We start from the raw sequence: 27,372 nt of genomic DNA on the forward strand, positions 1-27,372 counted from the left end.
ACCTGTAATACAAGACAATAGTATCTAATATTCCAATTGTTTATCATGCTATTTGCATCCACTAGACTGATAGTATTATAATAGGCAATACAAATGGGGTATGAATTTGTATAATTTTTTTTGAAAAAATAAATTTTGTTTTTTAAATGCTTTAACAATGATATTCCTCTGTGCAACCCAGAAATTCTCCCTCTAGATACACAATACAGACAACTTTTACACGTGTGTAGCACAAGATCAGGACATGAATGCTCACAGCCCTGTCATTCTTTTATTGTTAGTTACTTAATTACATGTTTTAATTTTGAGACAAGGTCTCTGTAGGTCTCACACTCATGATCTTTTACCTTCTTTCGTGTGCTGGGATTTTGGGGCTGGTCCACCATCCTGGTTTAACTGTTTCCTTGAGAACAATGGTGTAAAAGGTTGCAAATGTCTGTTATAAAAAGGGGTGGGGAAAATGTTGAATAAACATGTGGCAAAGTATTACTTCACTATCAAATTAAACAAATTGTAAGTTTTATACATCCCATTCAATTATTTAAAAATCTGGTATTTACAATTTCAGGAGTCATTTTCTAAAGGGAAGAAATGTTTGAGAGTTTCCTACGTAGGAAGACAGGAGACTGGTGGAGGACACCTCTAATGCCCACCCTTGACGGTGTTCCGTGTCAGAAGCAGTCTGCAGAGACTCCACATGCCTATTTTCTTATGTTTTAAGATATTTTCTGTGCATGAAATGGCACATAATCAAGTTTGTTTTGATGCACTCACTTCCACCCTACAAAGAGTTTGATTTTGGATATGCACAGTAAAATTGAGGAGCTTACATATCTAGTAGCAGATGCCCTCTGGACAGCATCTTACGAGTCTAAATAGTAAGGAAAAACTGCTATTTTCTCACTTATTGTTTTACTCATTGGTATTCCTGTACCTTCACTACATAAATCCGGAGATTTACATCGAATGTGATGACACATCAGGAACCACAAGTATCTCCAACGCTGCATGAACGCAATCCTAGAAAAGAAAATTGTACCTTACTATACACTTGAAAGTCACTCTTTTAGTTTAGCATAATTATTTATGACTAAAATATAATACCACAAAATACAAATTGATATGTAGAAATTATTATTTGAGTATTGAGAACATTGCTAGATGTCATAGTGAGAAACTAATGTCCGGTCTATGAATTATAAGAAGTTCTTATGAAAAGAAGACCACTCATGGTATGTCTGAATTATTCCAGAGGAATTCATCAGAAAGTAACTGCTCTCAAAGGTAATATCTAAAACTCCCCATTTGAACATCAAAATGTTCTCTTCCAGTTAAATTTAAATGTTCTGAATATGTCTACTTTAAAAGAACAAATAATTCAATTAAAAGAAAATCGTTGTGGCATAAGTTGATGATTTTATATAAAAACAAAATGAGATTCCTTATTGAAATAAGACATATATTCATGACTCTTATTCTTGTTTTTTAATAGTGTGATATAAAATGATGGAGTATAAATATGTAGAATTGGTAGCATATTCAAAATGTGAATACTGGAGAAAATAAAATTTAGACAGCCAGTAGATGAACTGAAGCTAGACTTTGCACCACTCTTAAGATTTTTTTTATATTAGAGTGTATTTTTATAAAAATCCTTGATTAAAGATCTCTGAATTATAAAGGACATTTTGGTCACCTTGTTCTATAATACACCAAGGACAAGCAGATAGTTGATAATACATGAGGGGCAGTAAATTCAGTACAAATTGAGGTAAATAATGCTTTATGCGTGTGTATAGTCAACCTGTGAAATTCATCGACCGAGGAGGTCACTGAGTCAAACACCATGGTGGAATTTGAAAAACAGCTGGATAATTTTATGACCACTAATAGGTTGGGGAGTTCTGCTCAGCAAGCAGATATATAAAGGGTCATCAAATCTCTTGTTTCAGAATGGAAGTTACCAGTGGGGGCTTGTCAGAGTTAGTGTCTTACCTTTGTCCTCAGGCAGGTGTGGTGATGGACACTAGCCTTGGCATTCTGCACTTTGTTGCTGATGTGCATACATGCATGTGTGCTCTTTCTCCTCCACCTGAAGGATGAGATCATGTGTCAGAAGAGCAAAGGGGATCAGATTGGTGTTTAGCATGTGAGTGGTTTGTCTTCGAATATCGGTTTCATAATTTCAAATTTATGAAACCAAACAGCTTGAATGTTTCTAGTCATTACATTTTAAGATGTGTGGGGCTTGACAGCCATATTATTTATAGTACTATGTAAAATGGCATTAGAAAAATTGCAATACTCTTAATATTTCTTACTAAAAGTGTCATATTTTAAGGGAATATTATTTATATTTAAAGTATATTTCACTTTGTATATACTCTTGATTGTATTATGTGATATTTAGTCTCTAATCAGAGTCACATATATTTGTGCACTTGAAGTTAACATGATAATTTTATTTTTGTTTTTCCCCCACACAAATTTTGACAGCAAGAGAAACTTCAAATCACCTGTAATTTACAAATCCAAAAAAGCTACTATTTATGTTTATAAGGATATGTGCCCATATGCTATATATGATCTTCTATATTTTGTTCTTCAATAACAGTAGATTATGAAAAATATTTTTAAACTAAGTATTTTTAAGTCCTTTTAATGAAAATATATCATATTTCACTGCTTTCTGCTTTTGCATTTAGGTTTCTTGCAATTTTCTACTCATTACTTTGAAGGACATGTAATTGAATGGTTCAAAGTGAATGCATTTTGATTCACATAGTCAAATGTTTTCTAGACAAATTGTGGTATTTTATGAAAATATAATTTCTTCTACAATAAATACATAATATGCATATAGATGTAAATATATAACTTTACTAGTATGATTAATAGCCAACAGAGGAAACATTTGTAATCAGTCTTTGGCATCTTTCGTTATTTGCAATTTGAATATTTTTCCATAAATTTTTAGCATTTAAAAATTTTTGATGTTTTTGGTAGTTGTTTAGTTGCTTGAAATGTAATGAAACTATGATTTAACTTAATGATGGGAGTCTTGCTTATCAATAACCAGGGTGTTAATAGACTAACTTCCCTAATTATAACAACAGACTGTCTGAATGACTAAAAAAGCAGAACCCAATATCATGTTGTCTACAAACCCTTACACCTAAGGCTCAGGGAACATTGTGTAGCGTAGGGGAAAGACTAAGAGCCATAGATCTAGGATACCTCCTGTGAGACAGGAGCCACACCCATGAAATCTCAACAATATGGTCTCCCAATATTGTCTGTTCAATGGCAACATCAATTGATGTCCCAATGTGAATGGGAAAAATCCCACCCCTAGATAAAGAGGGGCAGGTAATTAGTGGCTGTTTTAGAGGAAGGACCCGTCTTCTCCAGGGATAAACCCCTCTATAGATTGTCCAATCTGAAATTGTCAGCCTTAAACATATATGCATACAAGCAACACTAAAGCAACTCACCAGATTATATCCATATACACGTGTATGTGTGTGTATGTGCTTGTGTAACAACAATAATTAAAGAAGAGATCATGAATTTGAAGAGCTGGGGAAACATGGAAACAGGAATTGAGTGAGGAAAGATGGCATGGAGATAATGAATACAGTCATCATGTATGAAATCGTCAAAAGTAGAATTACATTGATGCTAAAACTAGAAATGTGCTTCATCAGCAAGGACTCATAGACTGAAGTAAAAATGTGGAATATTCTATAGAAATGGGAAATAAAAGTGAGCAGGAGATCTTAGACCAACCAAAAGAGAGTCAAAGTACAACAATTAAAAGCGCAGTGATGCACACAGAGAGCAATTCCCAAATGAAAATATCTTCTGTCAGGGGACCAAAATTTTGGACACCAAATTCTGGGCTCTCTGTTCATTCTTCTCTCCCTGTTTGGGGTATTTCAATGGTTTTCCATAAAATACCTTCTAATTGTCATCTTTCTCAGTTAGTACTCAACGTAATTCATTTGCTAGTTAAATTAAAAAACATATTATGGATTTTAAAAAAAACCAAATATGTAGAGATTTTTATTTTAATATTTCCCAGGCTTTCATCTTGATAAATTTAGGATATACAAACCAAAATAGCTTTTCATATATTGCGCTTTATAGAATTTAGTACCTCTTATAATTTTATCTATTATACTATTTTGGATGAGTTTTACTTGATAAGTTTTACCTTTTCACTATTACAGTTAAACCTCACCCATAGTATTTTCTAATTAATTCCTGATGGTATAAAAGAATCTCTTGTTTAAATACATCTTTTACTAACCTTTGGAAGCTACTAAAACTTATATAATCTTATGATATTTCTTATGAATTATCCTTGACAACCTATAACTATCATTTATGCAAATACAAAAGTAGGTAATGAAATTTTATTTAGGATACTTTTGGAAGCAGTTTAGATTTGCAGCAAAATAGATGAGTGGGAGACGTAAACTTCCCTTATGTATTATACATCCAAACACCTTTTGTTATTATCAACATTCTACACCAGAACTGTGTTGCAAGTGATGAACCCACATTAATACAAACATATCACTATTAACCAAAATCCACAATTAACATTACAGTTTATTCCTGGTATTGCTCATTCTATGAGTTGCAAAAACTGTGTAATGATGTAAATCCAATACTGCAGTACTGTGAGGAATCACTTAACACCAACACTGCAGTACTATGCAGAATCACTTAACTCCAACACTGCAGTATTGTGCAGAATCACTTAACGCTTACAAAATGTCCTGCTTGACCTTTGCAACCATCCTTTTACCCAGTCACTTGGCAACCAGTTTTTAATTTTTAAATTGAAGGTAATATATGTACATGTTTATGTACAGTTCAATAATTCAATAGGCATATGCAATGTGGAATATCAAATTGGAAAGATTAACATTATGCATCAAATATGTTTCATCTCTACATGTTGTGAACTACAGATTATCCTGATTATTTTGAAACATATTATAAATAATTGTAGGTACTAAGTTACTTTACTGTATTATCAGACACTATCTTAGGGTTTCATTGCTGTGAAGAGGCACCATGACCACAAAAACTCTTATAAAGGCAAACACCTAATTGGGACTAGTTTACAGTTTCAGAGGTATTGTCTATTATCTTTATGGTGGGAAGAATGGCAGTGTGCAGGCAGATATGGCACTGGAGAAGCCTAATGTTCTTGATCCAAAGGCAGTAGGTAGGATATGGTGTCTACATTGAAAGTAGCTTACGCATATAAGAGACCTCAGAGCCCGCCCCCACAGTGACACACTTCCTCCAACAAGGTCACACTTACTTCAACAAGGGCACACCTACAAATAGGGTTCCTCCTTATGGGCCAAGTATTTAAATTCATGAGTCTACGTGTAGGGGGGGCATACCTAACCAAACTTCCATAGACATCAAAACTAATTTTTCTTATCTAACTGCATTTTGGAACCTATTTTTAAATGTCTTTAAAAAAAAAAAATCCTTCTCTCCTACTGTCACCCTGAAGCTCTTATTCCCTTAGGGACCACTATTCCACTTGCTTGTATTAAACTTATGTGTGGCTTCTATATACAGTTTGTATTTCTATCCCTGGCTTATCTTATTTAGCAAACATTCTCCAATTCTGTTTATTTCAGGAGCACCCTTACTTTATTAGAGAACCCTGAGAAATTGAAATTTTGATTTTTTTCATCCTCAAAATGTTGACATATTCTTCAAAAAAACATTGATTAACAAGTGCTTACACTAGTATAGGCTTATTCTGTTCTTTATATCCAATTTCATTATTATTTATGAGTCAAACTAACTTTCTGGAATCAAAATAACCCAAAATTTAAAATTAAATATTAGAAACTTTTAAAGTTAAATTTATTTTCATTGTCTCATTATTTTTTGTTTTTGTTGTTGTTATTTGTTTTTGTTTGTTTGTTTGTTTGTTTGTTTGAGACAGGGTTTCTCTGTGTAGCCCTGGCTGTCCTGGAACTCACTTTGTAGACCAGGCTGACCTCGAACTCAGAAATCCACCTGCTTCTGCCTCCCAAGTGCTGGGATTAAAGGCGTGCTCCACCACAGCCCTGCTTGTTTCATTATTTTTAAGTGAGCATTTTCTGGTATCATTAATGAGAGACTCTGCTTTTAATGTAGACTTTTAGTTTTATTGAATTTCAGCAAAGGACATGAATTACTGTAATCTGATGCTCACCCTGTGCTTTGGGGAGCCCCTTCCTCAGAATAGCACTCATTGGTGAATTCTGAATGTGAGCTCACAGGGATAGACAATGATGTCATCCCTAAGATGTATTTCTCCAGTAGAAATTGAATCACGCTGGGTAAAGGGAAAGAAGCTCCCTCTGAGGCACACACACCAGAAGGGAAACTATGGGATGCATGGATTTGAAACACAAAACAGAAAATAAAACTGAGGAAGAGTTATGATGATTCCTTGATGATCTTGCTTCAGTTTCTTTGACATCAACACTCCTTGCATTGTCTCTGGTTCTCAGAGTAGAATTATGCTAGAATTATGGTTGGTAAGCAACATGGAAGGAGGAGTACTTAGGTCATGTCAGTAACAAACATTACAAGTCCTCACAGATGCAAGAATATGGAGGTGAATATGGAAATAATTCTTGAGGTGAATAGGTCCGTTTTACCTTCTAGCTCACAGTGCCAGCAAACTGTGGATCTTAGCTCTGTTTTCATTTCAAAGTGGTGCGAGGATTGAAAAGCTTATTGGTTTTGGAGACCAACCAAACATGCTTGACTCTCTAGTAAATCTCTATTTTGATATTGTTTGATCACTTCCTTATTTTAATAACAGCAGCATCACCACCCTCCATGGATGTAAATCCTCTACTTGGTACTAGTGACGTAACCATGACCGCTCATTGTGTTAACTTATTGGGCCACCATCTTATTATTTAACTTAAGATATTTAGGAATAGAAAAAACTGTACCTATACCTTTATTTGTTCTGGATATTAACATAAATGGAATAAATAATATAATTTATATTCTATCTTTTAGTTACAAGTATGATGTTTTAAAAACAGTGTTGAAAAAGTAGTCTAAGTTTGAGCAATTTTACTCAGTGTGATGGTTTTATAAAATTAAATGCACATATGTACTTTCTGCTGAATAATTAGCTTTTTTCCATATCGTTAACACATGAGGCTCTGCAGAAAAATAAATAGCATGAAGAGATGTATGGCCACATATAGTCAAGATCACAGAGTGTGAGGCCAGTAGAGGAAGGAATGTCATCAGAGAAAATACCAAGGTACAGTAAACATCCAATCATTGAAATGAGGAAACTTAGTGAAATTCAGGAAGCTGAGAGAGTGAGTGAGAAAGACAGAGTGAGAGCTTGTGTGTGTATGTGTGTGTGTGTTTGTGTGTGTGTGTGTGTGTGCATGCATGCATGGGTGTGTAGAAACAGTGTCAGTGCCAACTGGCTTAAAAGGTAGATTATAGATTTTAAAATTTAAAATAATGGATGTCAGGAAGAGAGGGTGACTTTCTTGACGAAAGGCTGCAAAGCAGAATCCATGGCATAAGCAGAGGCAGTGACCACATGCTCAGCTTTAATATGAACAAAGCACTTAGCTGAAAAATGCAGGCGGAGTGTCTTATTCAGTCTGTGACCCAACGCAAACGTCTTTTATAAAGGAAGGCTCAGGACAGGAGCCACTGTACCTCCCAAGGACATTATCGTAACCAACTGCAACAGACAGAGGATGACACAGAAAGAGGTAAATCTAATCAAGACAGTCATAGCCGTAGTCTGGTTCATCTCTAAAATACACCAGTCAACTCCCATTTTGTCAATGAGAAAATATTGTTTGCAAACTGAGGGGGTGTGACTCCCTGTGAGGGTGCCAGGAAGGGTAATGATGACGCCAGGAAGAACTGTAGTCACTGATGATTATCTATGGACACTTGTCTAAGTGGCATGGTTATTTGCTGTCTCACAACCATATTCTTTATCACATGTCCATAGCTGACATCACACTAAAAATACTGAATCTAAAATATTTTGTCAGTTGGTCCCAGAAACAATGCAGAAATGCTTAGGGGCCCTTGGATGTCTGGATGTTGTGCCTTCCTATCACACCTGCCTCACTAACACAGAAGGGACCAGAGTTATGCTTAGTTCTATAGATCAGAAAATCATTTTTATTGTAGCCCAAATCATACTGATTACAAAAGTTATAGGCACCAAAACTACTTATAGTGACTGCAAATTTAGATAAGTTAGCTAGTAAGAATTTTACAACCAGGACACTATTGACAGAAGTAAATAGAAAAAAAAAAGTTTTAATTATATACCCTCTACCATAGTTACATTGATTAGGAAAAGAATGTTTAGGATGAATTAAGTTCTCTTTTTTGAATTTCTAAAATCAAAGTATTTTCTTATTTTCTTTTGTAGGTTTTGGTCAGTTACATTTTTTTTCATTTATCTTATGTATTTTAGCATAGTTTCAGCAAGATTTTTAAGTAGTCTTTTATAAAAGTACTCACCCACCTATCCCCACACACTCTCCATCCTTTAACATGCACACATGTATATTTATATATTCATATATATATATATATTTCAATCAGATGGTGACCAATAAAGGAAATGGTTGTTGTTTTGGAGCCTTATATTTCACTGGGAATGCCCAGTTCAATAGTTCAATGAAATCCTGTCAAATTCACTTAAGATATCATCACTGAAAACCTTCTATATTTCAGGTCTTAGAGATATAGAGGCAAATGGGCTAGCACACTGATTCCATGATCTTACTTGGAAAGTATATCTTTTGGGGGGGGGGTCGAGACAGGGTTTCTCTGGTTCCTGGCTGTCCTGGAACTCACTCTGTAGACCAGGCTGGCCTTGAACTCAGAAATCTGCCTGCCTCTGCCTCCCAAGTGCTAGGATTAAAGGCGTGCACCACCACTGCCCAGCGGAAAGTATATTTTAAGCAACTGTGTGCATGAAGTAACTATTTTTATTAATGCATATCATAAAATAACAGGGTGATTTTGACCATAAAGATTAATCTAGAGTTACCATTGAGAGACTGCAATTTAAGTTAGAAGAGAGTTTTCCTAAGATAGGAGTATAAAGGTAGAGGGTACATGGCTAAATGCAAAAGGGGACAGAGCAGTTAGGATCTGGGAACATGTATGTGTATGCATGAGAAAGGTTGGTCAGAAAACCATGAAGTCAAGGATGTTGATGTCCATGAGTTGAAAAAGTAACAGGGAGAATCTGGCAGATGGAGATATTGTACAATTGTTGATAGAATTACCAGTAATCCTATAGAGGAAATGGTATTTATATATTTAATAATCTGTAAAATTAACAGTGACCTTAAAAACAAAATCACCATTCTATTAATGTGCTGATAATAACAAACACTGATTTTATTTTTACACCACTTTTGTTTTCATTTTCTGACCTGCGAAGTCAATGTCGAGCGTGCGATGCACAGAGGACATTTAAAAGTTCACCATGCTGTGTTGTTTTGGGGGTCATTTTATATAAAATACTGGAAGGAGGCTTGGAAGAACACTTTCAGCCTGTAAAATTATAGAGACGGTATTTATCATAAAAAGAAAATACTAGAAACCTCATGCTTTCTGAGACGAAGAAACGTTTAATCCATTCGAAGGGTGCAGTTACACATAGTACAAGTGAACAGAAGACTTGAAAAATGTAATTCCTTAAATTAGGATGCAAACATAGGCTTTAAGCTTTGCAGATATGTTGGGGTTGGCTGGTTCTGCTATGCATTCAAATACTAAACTCTGTACCCCAAAATCTGGTTGCCCCAAGAGTAGTGAATTCTCACAGACACCATATTTTTTTGTGTGTAACCTTGCTTCCCAAGTTAATTGTTCAATAAAAGGCTAAGGCCTATGATTGTGGAGTAGAGAGAGAAAGGCAGGACTTGAGGATTGAGTAAGGGGTTCTCAGGAGAAGGCAAAGAGGGAAGGAGAAGGAGACAAAGAGGAGCAGGTAGCCATGAGAGAAGATGGATCATAAAGCGCATGGCAAGTAGGAACAGCAAGTAACAAAGGACATATGGCTGGAATATAAGTTAACATTGCTTAAACCTGACCAATCTAGGCTTACAAGTTATAAATAAATACCAGGATTGTGTCTTTTATATGGACTAAATAGACTATATAATTCATATATATGTATGTATTCCAATATATAATTCCAACTATGTATGTGTGCATGTGTGCATGTGTGCATGTGTGTTAATGTATGTGGTGGTGGGGGCATTGCCTGGGAACATGATTCAGTGGGTAAAGTTCTTTCTGTGCAAGCACATGTAATTCAGTTTGGATTCTCAATCCACAGGACCTCATACTTATATAACCTTAGTCCTATGGTTTTGGAGATAGGGGGATTCCAAGGGCTGGTTGGCTAGCAAGTCTAGTGAGACAAGTAGCTCCTCCTTCAATGAGAGATCTTATCTCAAAAAGAAAATAGTATGCAGAGTAATTAAGAAAAACATTGAACATCTATCTCTATCTCTAGCCTTCATACATGCACGCACAAGTGAGCACATCTACATATCCACATGAGCACATATGAATTCACAACTCACGAGAGAGAGAGACAGAGAGAGAGAGAGAGAGAGACAGACAGACAGAGAGAGAGATGGAGGGAGAGAGACAGAGAGAGACAGGGAGACAGAGAGAGACAGAGAGAGAGGTGATATTAAAGCCAGACATGATGGTACATTCCTATAATCTCAGTACTTAAGAGGCAAACATAGGAATGTGATTACATGTTCAAGGCCAGCCTGGTTGTCATAATAATTTTGAGGACAGCCAAGGTTTAGATAATGAGATCTTGTATCAGAACAAAGAGAAAAGATACAAGAAAAATAATTAAAGTTTAGTGATGATAGAAATAGACCTCAAGACTAGTGATGACTTTATATCATTTGAATATTAAGACTAATTGCATGAGTCTATCCTGTGCACCCAAACGAATTAGAATTTTTTATTTCTTCATAGTTTGGTATCATTCCAAGCAAGTACAAAACCTTTCCAGGCACTGGTCATGACATATAAAACCACTGCTTAATTTAAAAAGTACATTGAATGCTGGTTATGTTGTCTCACTTACAAGTGGTTTAAAATACCGATTAAGCCACAATTTCTCCCTTAATGATATTTAGGCAAAACCTAAAAAGTATCAGGATATACATGATACCATGTAAAGGTGCTACCATCTATTACAAGAAGGAAGACTTCTCAAAGGCCTCACACAGTCAGCAGGGCTCAATCCACATGTCTATTTAAGTATTACCATCAAGACAACATAACTGAGGCTGATTTGCTAAGTGTGAGATTTCTTGCTCTGTACTGTGCTCATGCCCGTTTTCTCATTGATTCATCACAATAGTTGCCTGAAATGGTATTGCTATCCCTATTTAACTGATATAGAAATTGAGAGAGAGAAAACGCTCCACTCCTCCTCAGCCATGGCTAGTGGATATAAACCCACATGGACCTTGAACTCAAGCTTGCCTATTATTTATTTTGCATCTCACACCAAGGGGCAAATATTTTGAAAGTCTGAAATATATTTTGAAAGACCAGAGTCCTTGGAAAAACAGAGTATAGATAAGGAAGCAGCAGCCCTTCACAGCTGAACAAACATACGAAAGGATAAACAGTAGGTGCGTTTGGACACCATGTTAGGGAATCAACCCGTGTTAAAGAGGCCACAGAGGAAAGTAAAAACTCCCTGATTGGAAGAGTGACACGGGGAATGCGCATTTCCTGGGATTAGTCTAGCCAAGTACGAAACGTGAATTAGAGCTGAAGGAGAACGAGAGCAACAGAATGGGGCTCATTCAGCGGTCCAGGAGGATGACACCTGGAGGCTGGGGATGAGACAAACGCGTACAACAGATGGGCCCCATAATAAAGCAAGGAAATGGAAACGAGAAGCTTGGAAAAGCTTTAAATCCAGGAATCCATTAGTTTTTAATGTTTAGGGAGACATAAAAGGTCTCTAAGCAGAAAAACATCATCTGTCCAGGCTTTCTCCTCCCATGTAGACTCTCAGTTTACAGAGAAGTACACATGGAGTTTTTATTCAGGGAAAAATGCCTACCACTGTGCACGCTGGGCTTGTGCTAGGCTCCTCATTATCACTCCAGCCCATGCACCTTGCTTCTTCCAATGGGAGGCTTCTCCATCATCCATCATCCATCATCCGTCATTGCCATGACAGTGTAGGAATGATCAACCGGCGATGTACACGCTGATAGTGAGGTCAGTACTAATAATGCCACCTAGGCAGGGGGAAATAACACAATGCGTTTTCTTTCTAAATAGGCAAACTAGAAGGATGGAAGGGAGAGGAGACAACTGAACAATTAAATACTGCATTTTCAGAGATTCAGAACGACTATCGCAGTGTGCTGGCAAGGTCGGCGTGGGGAGGCACAGAGCACACAGACAGCATGCTTTAGATAATGCTGAAAATCACTCTGGGCATCACAGATGTAGAAATCAATTTTAAGATTAAAAAAATTGAATCGGTAATTTTGACCCACACTGTACTGAATTACATGGATTTTGTATTTTCATTAGTCTCATGCCTATCAAGTAAAACCTGTAGGTATGAACGGAGCCAGAATATTACTTAAACATATTCTTTATAAAAGAGCCTGATTTAACCTGCAAAGACTATCCTCCCAAAAATAATTTTCTGTTTAACTTTATTTTTCATACCATGAGAAAAATTAAACTCCTAATTTCTATTGATAAATTGAAATATTAATACTATATATTCAAGCTGAATATTAACCAGGAAATCTGTAATGTTCTATACACCAATTTTTAAGTCGAAGTCTTGACAATGGTCAGGTGCATATTTTAGAATAAGGGATGTGCCATTACATTCTCTTTCCATAGATCCTCAGCAGATTCAGGCTTTCCCTGAGCTAAACATCCTTGGATTGCTTAATTTTCAGATTTACAGCTGCAGCTTGTAAAGAATTTCTCTTCCCTCCCTCACGCACAGATCGATTCCCCTTGGGTGCTGGTATCTTAATCATATAATCATTTGGGTTGGAAGGACCTATGCTGGCACACTAATCTATTCCTGTGAATCACAGTGGGATTGATTTTATTATTACTAAGTCACTCCTGATCGATGGGCATGGGGATTCGGTTGGAATTTCTCCAGCGACGGTGATCCTGCAGTCTCCTGTGACAGCTGGTGCCATTCCCAGCTATTCATATTGTTATAAAGTTATTCTTATATTTAACCCAAATCTTCCCTTCTGGAATCGAAGCCTGTTACTTCTTGTTCTGTCCTCATTGACTAATGAGAATTGGTCCCTCTTCTCTTGATAACAGCCCTTAATGAATCTGCAGATGTTTCCCCCCAGTCTTCTTTTATCCAGACAGAACATGTCCACTTGCCCTAACCTTCCCACATAGGTCTTATTTCCTAGAGCCTTTATCATCTTTGTGCCTCTCCTCTGAACTCTTGGTATTCTGTCTCTGTCTCTTAAAGGGTGGGATGCTGTAATCTAAATGCAGCATTCCCCCAAAGGCCAAACTCACAGACAGGAAGCAGAAAACAAACAAACAAACAAACAAACAAACAAACAAACAAAAAACCCAAAACAGCATTTGGGTATTTTTGCATAATACCTAACTCACAATTACTGCACTGGCATTTAGGAAACAGAAGAGAGATAGAACACATAGAAGTAAAATCTTCTCAATGCCTGGCTAACTGCACAAGCTAGATAGTAGCAAATGCATTAGTATTAGCTTGAAGAAGTCATTAGCAGCAAGTCCGTTGTTGGATAGTTAGGCATCCTTGAGGTTCACTGAACTACCCTGCTTCTTTCAACACTTAGCAATAAACATTCACAAGATTCAATCCAAAATTAAAGTTCTACACTTTCAGCAATTTTAGGATTCTTATTAGTTCTGCCTATATCTGAATAGAAACAAAATATAAATTATTCATATAAATAACCAAAACATTACGTTGTTTTAATTTCTTTTTATGTGCTATATGTGTGTGCCTACGCACTTGTTTTGCACACGTATGTAGAGTATGCAAAACCTGTGGAGGTTTATAAATTAGTGTAATGTATTCTTTGTCCTTAAGTGTCAGATCACTTGGAGTTCCAAAACCCACATTTTTTTTTTTATTCTCAACGACCACAGTTTATTTCTGTTCCAGAAGCTGCTTCTTATTGCTCACAAGCAATTGCTCTGTTTTGTTTGGGGCATTATCCATATCAGACAAAGAAGAAATCTTTGAGTGTTATTCCACCAATCCTCAACTCCCCTAATCCATCTCTTCCTATTTTTTATCATATAAAAATGAAAATGAGAAGAAATGTTTCAGTACCTCCAGCTACTTGTCCTATTTGGTACTTCCCTTCAATGCAGTTGAGAAATACTCAGGGAGACAAAGCCAACAGCGTTCTCCATATTAGGACAGTCTTGCTTATTTTACTATGCTCTGATGATCTATCCTAGTACTGGACTTGTGACATCCTTTGAGATCTAGTTTAAGTTTGTAAGTGCTACACTACTTATTTTTAAATGTCCTTAGGTTCGTATTTTCCAAATATAGATAAATATAAATAGAGATGAATGCATACTTATAAAGCAAACATATCATCTGAAGTTCTAGTAATTGTTTCCAGAACTTGTCATTCTTAACTTAGATGTCTTAATAAGTAGGCTAATGCTTTAATCATATTGATAATAGGGCTTTGATCACTTGACAAACTAATGCAGATGACAAGTTTACAAGACAGCCTCCCTGGCTGCTGAGAGGGACAAATCAGTGTTCTCTAGGGAGGAGACCCTCTCTTAGGAGCAAAACCAAATGAACTCAATAGGGGATGTGTGTGTGTGTGTGTGTGTGTGTGTGTGTGTGTGTGTGTGTGTGTGTGAAACAACAATAGAAGAGTATTTGGGGCATAGAAAGAGTTGGAGGTATGAGGAGTAAATGATGTAAATCCAGTACTCATGTAAGAAATCCTCAAAAAGGCAAAGAAATGCTAAGTAAACAAGTGTAAAGTTTTCACTGTTCTTAGTGTTTGAGACTGACGGTGTTGAAACTCTGATCTAGAGATTTCTGTCACTCTTCAAGTGCTGGAATTACAATGGTGACCACCACTACAGCTTCAAAGCAAACTTATGGCTACAGAGACGTCCTAATGAATGTGTGTAAAGTGCTATCACATGAAACTGGTCATTCTACCCAAACAGGGACAACACACAACAAGATAAGATAGGTCTTTTGGATTTCTTAAATTATTTTTTAAATAACTGAACAAAAAAACCTGAGGTCATTACATTCTAGATGTGTAAATTTACAAATCTTTCTCAGGAGAATTCTTCATGATTATTTTGGTGGGATGGAAGATTCTTCATAAATGGGAAAGGAAAATCCAGCCGCACTAGTAGCAATCCATGTAGCCTGATGTAAAGGAGAAGCTTCTGGAAATGGCAGAGTCATGTAAGTCTCACCTGTCAGTCAACTTTGGCAGGAGTTTCATGGGACAAGCAAAGGCGAGTGCCTCCAGGACTGAGGGAAGATAGCAGAAATGAAATAAATTCCTTGGTTCTTATATATTTCCCCAAATGATCACATGACCCAGGTCAGAGGATTAGAGAACCCCTTGAAGGCGCATAGACCTAGTAAAATGTTACTTACCTCTGTGAGCTGATGAGTTATAGGGACATTTGAAATTCCTTGGAGACCACTAAGCCTCCACTAACAACACAGAAACTGGTCTCCAAAGCCTAAGAAGAGAGGAAGGGCCTACAGGAGAGAAGAAGAAAAAGGTTGAAAAGTGGGGGCTGGGGCAGGTCGGTCAGCAACAGCAGAGGAAGAGGCCAGCCTGGTGCACAAAGCTAGTTTCCCTAGTGCAACAAAAGCTTGTGGCAGGGCTGTGAGGCAGTGAATGATCTCAAGCAAGTTTGAGAACTCACAGCCAACTGCCAATTGTAGAGTCTGTAAGGAGAATTCTAAAGCTGTCTTCCAAGTGCTGAGACTCACAGGCCTACTAGCAACTTATTTGTGATGCCGCTCTCAAAATACCTGATGCATGAGGTGATGATGATTCTCACTGAAGCCATGGTGATGTGCATCCCAGTGTAGAAAACAGCTCAGACTGACTCAGACCTTCTTAGGAATCTGTCAGTAGGACAGCCATACCCTTTCCTGGGGATATTTTCTCCAGACTGTACTGTCTTAGACATCTACCGTAACAAACTGAAACATCTAAAGAAGCAGGGATATTTGACTCTTAGTTTTTTTAAAAAAAGTTAATAGATGCAGATCTCACAAGAGAATATAATAAAGAAGCAACTATGTTGAAACATGTAATAGAAATTAGACTACTTAAATCATGAGGAACTGCAGGTAAAAGATCTAAGTCATATAAGGGAGGAATTCTACATTTGTCTTAGTCAGTGGTTTCCTGAAAACCTGATTGTTCCATAGGCAACACCTGTGACTTCTGGCAAGGTGAGTGCCAGTTACAGAGTGATCTTAAAAGTACCTTGCACACATAGCTTTTGGGAAAAAGTTGAAAATTAAGGGAGACGCATATCTGTATGGAAGGTTATTTGATTTCTGGGTCCTTTCACACAAAAGCTGTAAGTGTGTGGTGGCAGAGAAAAGATAAGTCTCAGAAAGTTCAACACATTATGGCCATAATTTTGAAACAAAGTTGGCAGAATTTTTAGAATACTGGAGAGAAGAAAGCCATAGTTTGGGAGGAGGGAGGGCAAAAGCTCTGTGAATAAATAAGGTTTGTGCCTCTTTTGCCTCCTGGTTGATTTGAGATTGAAGAAGGCTATAAACATTCTTAACTGAGGTAGGAGCCAGCACCAACAGCTACCGTGATGATTCAACCATAAGGAAAAATATTAACTTCTGGGTAAAATAAAATATTAAAATCTATTAGAAAAGTTGTACAAAGTCCAGACTTTATACAACAGGTACTCACAGTATAAATTAACTGACTGTTTCGTGGAGGATGATCACAATAATGTACACACCATGAGTAAAAGCTGCTGGGTAGAGGAGCCTCTGTGGACACAGGTCACAGAAAAGAACAAATGTGTAATTATAGTCATAGTAAACTCAAGCGTATGAATAGGATTAGAAGTAGCAAAGGAACTCACACAATATGTACTCACTGATAAGTGGATATTAGCCCCAAACCTAGGATTCCCAAGATATAAGGTACAATTTGCTAAACACATGAAACTCAAGAAGAATGAAGACTGAAGTGTGGACACTATGCCCCTCATTAGAATTGGGAACAAAACACCCATGGAAGGAGTTACAGAGACAAAGTTTGGAGCTGAGATGAAAGGATGGACCATGTAGAGACTGCCATATCCAGGGATCCACCCCATAATCAGCATCCAAACGCTGACACCATTGCATACCCTAGCAAGATTTTATTGAAAGTACCCAGATGTAGCTGTCTCTTGTGAGACTATGCCGGGGCCTAGCAAACACAGAAGTGGATGCTCACAGTCAGCTAATGGATGGATCACAGGGCTCCCAATGGAGGAGCTAGAGAAAGAACCCAAGGAGCTAAAGGGATCTGCAACCCTATAGGTGGAACAACATTATGAACTAACCAGTACCCGGAGCTCTTGACTCTAGCTGCATATGTATCAAAAGATGGCCTAGTCGGCCATCACTGGAAAGAGAGGCCCATTGGACACGCAAACTTTGTATGCCCCAGTACAGGGGAACGCCAGGGCCAAAAAGGGGGAGTGGGTGGGTAGGGGAGTGGGGGTGGGTGGGTATGGGGGACTTTTGGTATAGCATTGGAAATGTAAATGAGCTAAATACCTAATAAAAAATGGAAAAAAAAAGTAGCTGTAAGGAAATAACCATAAGACCCAGGGGAAAACTTAACTTTACGGAGACAGAAGTGGCAGAGGCCTAAAATGATTGATTTTGCTTTTGCTTGCTATGAGTGCTGATAAAATGGATGTTAGCTTAAAAGGAAGTGATTGTGTATTGTTATTTGGGAGTAATCTGAGGGTGACCACCAACACTGTATGGCTTGACAGAACCTTTTTGACTTTGTGATGTTGCAAGTGTAACAGGCAGTGCATTTCCAGCCATGCATCTTGATCTATGGCCTTGCTAGTGGGAGGCATCACAATGTGTGGCTGTGAGCTACAGCTTTCTAACAGCTGCATGCTCACGAGTATAAACATCAATATTCCACAATGTAGTTATTGCTCGACTATTCTTTGATGTTGGCTGGGTATATTCAAGTCTTTCCTTTGTACATCCAGTACTTGGTGTAACAAATTTTTTCTTTGTTTTTTGAGAATTCCTACATATTACAATGAAATATGATCACATCCAACCCATTTTTCTCTTCCAGTTCACCCAGTGTTTTCCCCAACATTCCTCCTTCAAATTTTATATCCTTTACTATCTTTGTTTTTATACTCCTCTCAGTCTGCCCACATGTATTAGGACTGAACACTGGAGCATAGAAAACTATAAGTGGCCACACCTTCAAAAAAGAATGATTTTTTTCCTCCTCTAGCTCCTCTGTTGTCGGGGTCGCTGTGAGCTTCACGGATGGCGGGGAACTGATTCCTGAGAGGTAAAGAATGAAACTTGGGTCAGGACCACTTGGGTTAGAAGGCACTGGGCCGAAAATTTCCAGAGTGTGACCTTGTGATTTATTTTGTTTATGCCTTTAAGCACGGGAAAACTTTAGAAAAAAGTCTCCATGTGACAATTATCCCAACAAAGCTTCAGGGATAGCTACTTGGAACCCTCCCTGAATAGGAGCATAGCACCATGGCCTTTAAAATAAGAATGAGTTCTGTTGACTGAAACAGTGTTCAGGGGAAGGGGCAAGGAAGGAAGACGTTATAATAATCATAAGGTTAGATTCTATTGCAGGATGCAAAGTCATAAGGATAGGTTTTATTCACTGAGAGGCTAAGCTCAGGATCAGGGCCTAAACAATGGTCAGAATACTGGGAATTCAGGAAGGCTGGGTCACAGAATAGCTAAAAAGATCACCCACTTATTACAACACCCACTCCAGCCTTCTGGGTGAAAAGGTATCAGTCATTTTCTTCCTTTGAAGAAGAAAAAACAAACAAACAAACAAACTTAACCTTTGACAACTCTGGATTTTCTAATGTTTTCTGTAAGCTGTGCCTCCTGCCCTCGGTAACTGGCGGGGTCTAGAGATGATCCAACCCATCAGAGCCAGAATTCTGGCTGGCTTCCTCTTGGACAGGTAACCCAACTGCTGAACATTTCTGAGAGTGATTGCTGTGCTCTGCCTAGAAGACAGCATTTCACAGAACTCCTCAACCTTCTGCTTGCCCATCCTTTCTGCTTCCCCTTGGGTTACTTTCCCTGATTGCTGCTTGAGGAGAGATGGTTCGTTTAGGGCTGTGAACTCAGTCCCAGTCATGCACCACAGCATTGCCTGCTGCTACACAAAAAAAGCTTCCCTGACAAAGGCTGAGAGAAGCCTAGGTCTATCGCTATGCACATAAGCATTTGAAAGACAGTTGGAACACTTAGCAATATAAAAATCTCACGTACTATCTGGAACCTGTGATCTCTTCAGCTATAGACTTCTGTACAAGATTTCGGTAATGGGCGTGAAATTCCCTCCTGTGGGGCAGGCTTCAAACAGCAGTGAGAAACTTGGTTCCTCCATGATAGTCCCACCATTATTGCATCAGAAAGCACATTGTGAGTGTCAGGTTACTATTTGCAGAATGCCATGTCCAGTATTAAGTAAGAACCTTGGTGTCTTTTCTTCCCTGGTAGCCTACAGAACACCTTGTACTTCAGACCTTTGGTTTTGTCTCTTTAACTTGGAGCACAAGTGAAAGGCGGGGGACTAGCAAGTGATCTGTATTAGGGAGTCAGGATATCTTAAGGTAGTGGGTTAGCAGACTGTAGGTCAAATCAAAGTATTGAAGTTAGATATTAGAGGGAAAAAGGTTTAAGTAGGGGAGGAGGCAGGAGCGTGAGTAAAACATGATGTAAGGACTATCCTAAAGCAACAACAACAACAATAACAAAAATCAAAAACAAGAGAACAACATGGAATCCTGTTATCTCACATTGTAGAACACATATGCAATGAAAGAAAAGAGGGGATACTGATAGCTAAAGGACTAAGCAAAGGTGAGAGTGTGGGTAGGAAAGAGAAGAAATAGTTTATAGATTAACCAGAACTAAGGTTCTATGGGAAATATTTAAGGAAATCCACTACTTCGGAAACTAATCTCAAAATACAACTTTAAACACACACACACACACACACACACACACACACACACACACACGCACACCAGAGTTTGAATGGAATTACTCTACCTGGGTGAATAATGTTGTTCCCAGAAAACATAGGTTATTAAATGAAAATTTCAATACAAGGCATGGGGTTACCTCCTGATGAGTTGTTGATCGGGGAGAACTCAGAGGTCTCAGAAAACAACACAGGATATTGTGATTGCCCTTGGTTTTCCTCTATAACCACATGTTAAGACACTATTGTTGAAGACTCCACACATCTCAGCTGTGGGACATAGAGAAATCAATCTCAAACTGACTGAGAAACTTACTCCCTGCTGGCTAAACGTATTTTTGATGGGACGTATTTTCAATTCATGATTTGTTTGTTGGGGCAGAACCCTGTGGTTGGTCAGGGACATCTGAATTTCATATTAATTTTTTTTAAATCTAAGGTACTTTTCCTTTGAACAAAAAGCTACATGTCTAGTATGCTCAAGAACTCAGATAAAGGTATATTCAGATCACACAAGATGTATAAATATCTTAAAATTATTTTCAATTAAAAGTATTTAGAAGAAAATTAGAGATCAGCTATAAATACATGGTGGACTATGTTGAATACTTTGCTATACAATTTCATATAATCTGATATAGGAAAGTTTGTGCTGTGACAATTCCTACATAGACCATCTGTGGTATAAAAATTGAGCACAAATTCAGTGTGCGTGTGTGCGTGCGTGTGTGTGCGTATGCACGTGTGCGTGTGTTTAGGTGGGTTTTGTTGAAAAGTTCCCGGAGATACATGTAAAGGTAAATGCTTGTCTTCCCATACTGTCTTGTGCAAATGAGTCTGATCAATAAGGAACAGACACTGAGTAAGAGTAGGTCACAGTGTCCTCTTTCCTTTGGGCCTAGCAGAGTTATGATGCTCAGGCTTCTGTCCTGCCTGCATTATTTATACCTTGGCTACTTTCTCAGGAGTAGACCCTTTAACAAACTTTAAATTGCCATAATTTGATTATGTCACTTTTCTTATGTAACCATGTCTGTCTGTCTGTCTATCTCTCTGTCTGTCTCTGCCTACCATTTTTCTATTATATTCTACATTTTCTTCCCATCCATTTTCATGTATGAACATACACAGAGTATTCATACTATGTACTATATTACTATTCAAAATTCAAAACAAGCTAGATCCATAAATTCTAATAAGGAATGCTTTCCAAAATGTACTATTAAGTGGTGAGGGAGCAAGTATGGATTGATATAATTTCAATCATATATACCACTTTGTTTTAACAGTTAACTATATAATTATAAAGAAAATGTTTTGATTTGCTAACTGGTGAATTGAAATTCATTATTTGTTTTCACAAATTTAGGAAGATTCTGTGATTCTCTTCATAATGTATGGGGTCTGTCATGTTTATTTATCTATTCAAAGGCTGTTTATTTAAAGCATATTATATTCCAGATACTTTTATGAAAACCTGGGCAACAGTAATAAACTGTTTTATACAACTTACATTATAGTACTAAAAACAATGAAATTGTAGATTCTAAGACCTATGTGATATATTGGGGCAACAAGAATAAACTTTTATATTTAGAAAATATCTGTAAGAAACTAGCCTAAACACAGACTTGAGAAACACATCTGTGAAGGATATTTTAAACAGGAGTATCTAAGGCTTGTAGGTGAGAGTATGACTTATGTTAGGACAGAGATGAGCTTGGACCAAGTGGGCAGAGGGACAGAGCTTCATGGGTTCCACAGATAGTGATCAGATCACTAGGATGTTGGCAAGGCTGTCAGAGCTTGAACTATCCTCTGGTAAGGTGAATCCATTGAAGATGTTAAGCAGTTGGTCAGTATGATTTGTTGCCATTTGATTATTAATACCCTAACTCATGTGTGACAAATAAGTGGATAGGAGACATGGAGGCAGCAATTGGGTAACCGAGAGACAACTGCAGTTATTCAGGTGAGATTGGTCTCCAGACGTACAGCACAGAGGAGCAGTGGTAACAAGCTAGAGAAGGCACATGGGTAGACCTCAGTGAGAAAACATTGAACACTGGTTGGGGATACCCACCACTTTCTGTAGAGGTGTCCTAGGTGACATCACTTGAATTTAGTCCCGACACTCACTATAACACAAACCCAAAACCTATAGATACAACTTCAGAGACCAAACAAATGGATCTTAGAACTGGGGCACATAATACAATTCAAGTCCTAATGTGAAAAATAAAAGGTTTTTTTTTTTTCTATCTGTATTGGAGTAGAAATTACACTTGCAATATATGTATGTATTAGTGATGTGTGTCTAGATTCCAAAAGTGGCCCAGAAATACAACCATCCAACTGTTAATATGTATCTGAGGGGTAGACAGTGGAATGTTTCAAGGTTTTTATTCAGCACCCGGCTTCTGTGTTTATGGGATCCACATCTCCAGACTGAACTGTGGCTCACAGCAGCTTACATGAAGAGGGAAGGGTAAATAGAGATTTTTTTGAGGAGTCAGGTAGGAGGGATGGATGCCATTAAGATACAGAAGTGGATGCTCACAGTCAGCTATTAGATGGAACACAGGGCCCCCAGTGGAGGAGCTAGAGAAAGTACCTAAGGAGCTGAAGGGGTCTGCAACCCTATAGGTGGAACAACAATATGAACTAACCAGTACCCCCAGAGCTCATGTCTCTAGCTGCATTTTTAGCAGAAGATGGCCTAGTCAGCCATCACTGGGAAGAGAGGACCCTTAGTCTTGCAAACTTTATATGCCTCAGTACAGGAGAAACACCAGGGCCAAGAAGTAGGAGTGGGTGGGTAAGGGAGCAGGGGTGGGGAGAGGGTATAGGGGACTTTCGGGATAGCATTTGAAATGTAAATGAAGTAAATACCTAATAAAAATTGGAAGAAAAAAATACATGGTTTACATAAAACAAAACAAAGTAGTGCCTGAATTGAATTTGCACAGACTTTACTGTTCTTGCCATTATTCCTAAATGACTCTATTTAGTAAATAGTTACATAGCGTTTATGTTGTATGAACTACTAGGACTAAGGCAGAACTGGTTTACACATATAAGAGGATGCACATGGCTTCTGTGTAGGCTGAACACCATTTATATAATGGATCTGATGATCTGTAGATTCTAGATCTTCAGAGGTCTTCAATCTAATCCTCCAAGGACATTGAGCAGTGATAGTTTTTACAAGGCTGCTTTTGTGATTTTTGGAAGAGAAAGAAGTATTTGAAAGGTAACTCTACTTGTGTTGCAATGGTCTTATTACTAGTTTCAACTTTGCAAAAAAAAATTAGTATTCTACAATGAATGCCATGTATTGTGCTGATTTTAATATATTCCAAGTTGCTTAGACATTTTTAAAGCTGAATATGCTTCAAATTTTGCCGCATTACATGTTTTTCTCATTAACTCTTATTGCCCTGAGCATCCTGTCTCTATTGTAATTGTTGTCGATGACTGAAGTAAAGTAGCTATTAAGAATTTCAACCCTCACCTTTTTGGATCCCGCTTTTTCTCTTGTCCCTAAGAAATAGTTAGCCCACCCTTCCTGTGTCATGTTCTGACTTCATAATCACTTCTAATCTCTGGCAAGCTTCCCTCTGCATCCTTTGATGATGGTACTCTGTTATAGCTTTCCCATTTTAAATGTCCCCTGGATGCCCTTACTAATTATTTTTTTTCTGCAAGCATCATTTTTAAACCCTGCCTGTTCCTTTTAGATGATTGCTTTCCTTCTTTTATTCCATGGCCTTAAAAAAAATCTGCCTCTTAAGTAAGTAGAGAAGAAATCTGAAAAGCAGTAAAGATCAGACATTTGCCAAGGAGAAATTCCTTGTGCTTGCCCCCCTTGCTTATAAAATATAGACATTTTGCTTTCATGAAGACAATTCAGGCTTTTATACAGTTTTACAGTCTTACAAGAAAGACTGTTTTTCTGTTTTTCTCATTCTGGGCCTCCCACAGATTTCTCTGACTTAAGTGGTGAACAGGAAGTGCTCTTTGGTTGGTCAAGAGCACCACAACTTTTACAGGGAATGAAAACAATAAAATTTGATTATTTTGACTGGCTTATAAATTACTTTAATCTGAATTGTGAATTTTCACTTAGGATCTCCTCACAAAATTTTAGGACGAGTGTAAAAAGGAGAGGAAAAATAATCATAGGAGATGCTGTTGGTGCAGGAAGTTCTACATTACAGCCACAATACGCAGAACATAAGCAGATTGTGAGAAAAGTCAAGGAAACCAGCAACTTAAATAGACTGAAATATTACAAGGTTTGGGAGCCTTCCCAAGCAGTTGGCAGATATATAGTCTTATCAAACATACATATATTATATATCATATATTCCATATATATGTATGATACAGTAGAATAATTTATTTAATCTGTGTGCTTCTGAAAACTCTGTATTTTAATAACAGTGAATAATAGTCAGTGGTAAAGTACTATCGATGACCAAGGGAAAAATGCTTTCAAATGTACATGTTTATGAAAACGTCCTAACTATGTTTGAGTGCCCATTTTTGCCCTCCAGTAAATAGATGGACATCCATCATTTGAGTGAAAGAAGAGGGGACAGCAAGTGTTATGCTATTTTAAAGTCTGTCCTTGTAATGTAGAGTATTACCATCTCTCGATAATCTGCCCTCACCATAGTTAACAGTTCACACTTAGGTGCTTCCAAGTACTTGTCTCACTGGCTGACTACTAAGTTTTTCCAGCTCTTACAACAAACTTCTGAAGTATACATCCTTTGTTCCATTGCCATTTCAAGAGGAGATGGGAGACCACACATCACAAGAACAGTAATTTCCTGCCTTAGTATCAGGTCTTGGAGAACTGACTATTGGATCAGTATTTGGAAAAGTATTTCAAACAGGAGTCAAACTCTTCACTCTTTTCCCCATTCATTTCCCCTTTCATTTACCAGTGACTAGGAATTCCATTGTTCTAGTTCAGGCTGCACACAAATATCCGACTCTTTTACTTTCATGATACACACCATCTACCAGCAAACTTAGTGACCTGTGCCGTCTTTCTCAATAGAGCATCCTATGGAATTCTTGAAAGTGTAAGCCATGGCACATCCCATGATGTCTGACTGGACACTGACAGTCAAAGCCAGAAGAATTTATCTATGAATCCGCCGATGGGCTCAGATCAGAATCTCTTGATGCAGCCGAATCATTTTGGATATGTTTCTTTCTCCCAGTGACCCTACTGGTCAGTTTCTGTATCAACAACTATCACTAGTTCATCTGTCATACACTTGGTTATCTTGCAGTCACTGGGAATAAAGAAGACAAAGGAAAGAAAAACCTCAATTTCGTGAAACTTGCTTTCTGCTGGAAAGAGACATACAGTTAAAAACAACCATTTGTTTCTATTCCAGATGCTAATGTATTCCAAAATGAAACCAAAGCGATGATGGAAAGGTGGCTGGGAGTCTTTGAGGAGTGACCACCCTAAAGTTGATGCTTGAACAGAGACCTAAGATAGAATTGAGCCATGTAAGAAAACAACTAACAGTGTGTTCCCAATGACCTCTACTTCTATTTTTAGTTACACAGCATATTCTATATTGAGAGGGTTTCTTAATAGCAATAATGCCCTGAGGGAAAATGCATTAGCAATTTTATGTCTATTGTCCTTAAAATAAAAGCCTCTTGATTGCTACATGTGGAAAACAATGGTTTTCAAAGACTTTTCAGATGCATAAAATCATGTTATAAAGTAATGTGGAACATATTATTTATTAAATTTTTGCAAGCAGGAGTTTCTAATAATTAGGCTGCAGTTCAACCTAACACTTGGCTTTATTATGTGAATTTTGGTTGTGTATTTTCAGTAATGTATATTTTCTCCATGTAGAAAATGGATGTTAGTTAGGGACTACATTAAATATGAATATCTCTATGTTCATATTTCTCTAAAGGATTATATTGTGTTGTCAAATCTGTATTTTCAATTGGATTTGCTCTCTTATGGCTTAACACTATCCATAAATAACTTTTTTCAGCATGCCAAAATTGCTGCCATTAGTACTTGCCTTACATCCTGCTTCTCAGTAGGATATGGAATAACATAAGAAAATCATCTTTCTTTGTCACCACAAAACTCTAGGAGTTAAGTCTCAGATTTCAACTACTTTGGCTTGGATCTTGTTTCTGTCTCTGAACACTTAGGATGGCAAAGACATATAATCTCTTCAATAGCTTAGAGATATCTTCAGTACAGTCAGCTGGATCTAAAACTGTGGACAAAGAACAAGTGACTTTTTCTCGAAAAGAAAGCCAAATACTTTTTTAAATTAGATATTTTCTTCATTTACATTTCAAATGTTATCCCCAAAGCCCCCTATATCTTCCACCATTCCTGCTCCCCAACCCACCCACTCCCACTTCCTGGCCCTGGCAATCCCCTGTACTGGGGCATATGATCTTCGCAAGACCAAGGGCCTCTCCTCCCACTGATGGCCAACTAGGCCATCCTCTGCTATATATGCAACTAGAGATGCAACTCTGGGTTGGGGGGTACTGGTTAGTTCATATTGTTGTTCCTCCTATAGGGTTGCAGACTCCTTTAGCTCCTGGGTACTTTCTCTAGCTCCTTAATTAGGGGCCCTGTGTTCCGTCAAATAGCTGACTGTGAGCATCCACTTCTGTAAATCATGTATGTGAGTGTGGTTACAGACAATATTTCCAAGATGGTAATTGTCATTATATAACTCCCCTCTCTCCCTCTATTCCTCCCTTCTCACTCTCTCTCTCTCTTTCTACCTCCCCTCCCCTGCCCCCACCCCTGCCACTTCCCAAATACTTTTTTTTAATAGCAGTATCAAACCTGCAGCACGGGTCAATTGAACTAGCTTCTTGGACCTTTTGTCTTTTTATAATAAGAAAGAAAACCCAGTGAACTAAAGTTAGAATTAATGTCACTGAAGATCTGAAAACTATTTATGCCTCTTAT

General features: G+C 37.7%; 1 long non-coding RNA gene across 1 annotated transcript; it reads right to left on the reverse strand.

Moving 5' to 3' along the window:
• Positions 1-259: 259 nt before the first annotated feature.
• On the reverse strand, positions 260-19,752 carry 4930539C22Rik (RIKEN cDNA 4930539C22 gene). Its single transcript, NR_040600.1, has 9 exons — positions 19,661-19,752; positions 18,603-18,688; positions 17,058-17,140; positions 16,145-16,327; positions 15,758-15,865; positions 15,571-15,628; positions 1,996-2,092; positions 935-1,020; positions 260-436 (listed from the first exon to the last, which is right to left on the reverse strand). It is a non-coding gene; the product is annotated as an RIKEN cDNA 4930539C22 gene (long non-coding RNA).
• Between the last annotated feature and the right edge of the window lie 7,620 nt (positions 19,753-27,372).

Source organism: Mus musculus, chromosome 3 (genome assembly GCF_000001635.26).
Source record: "Mus musculus strain C57BL/6J chromosome 3, GRCm38.p6 C57BL/6J".
NCBI lineage: Eukaryota > Metazoa > Chordata > Mammalia > Rodentia > Muridae > Mus > Mus musculus.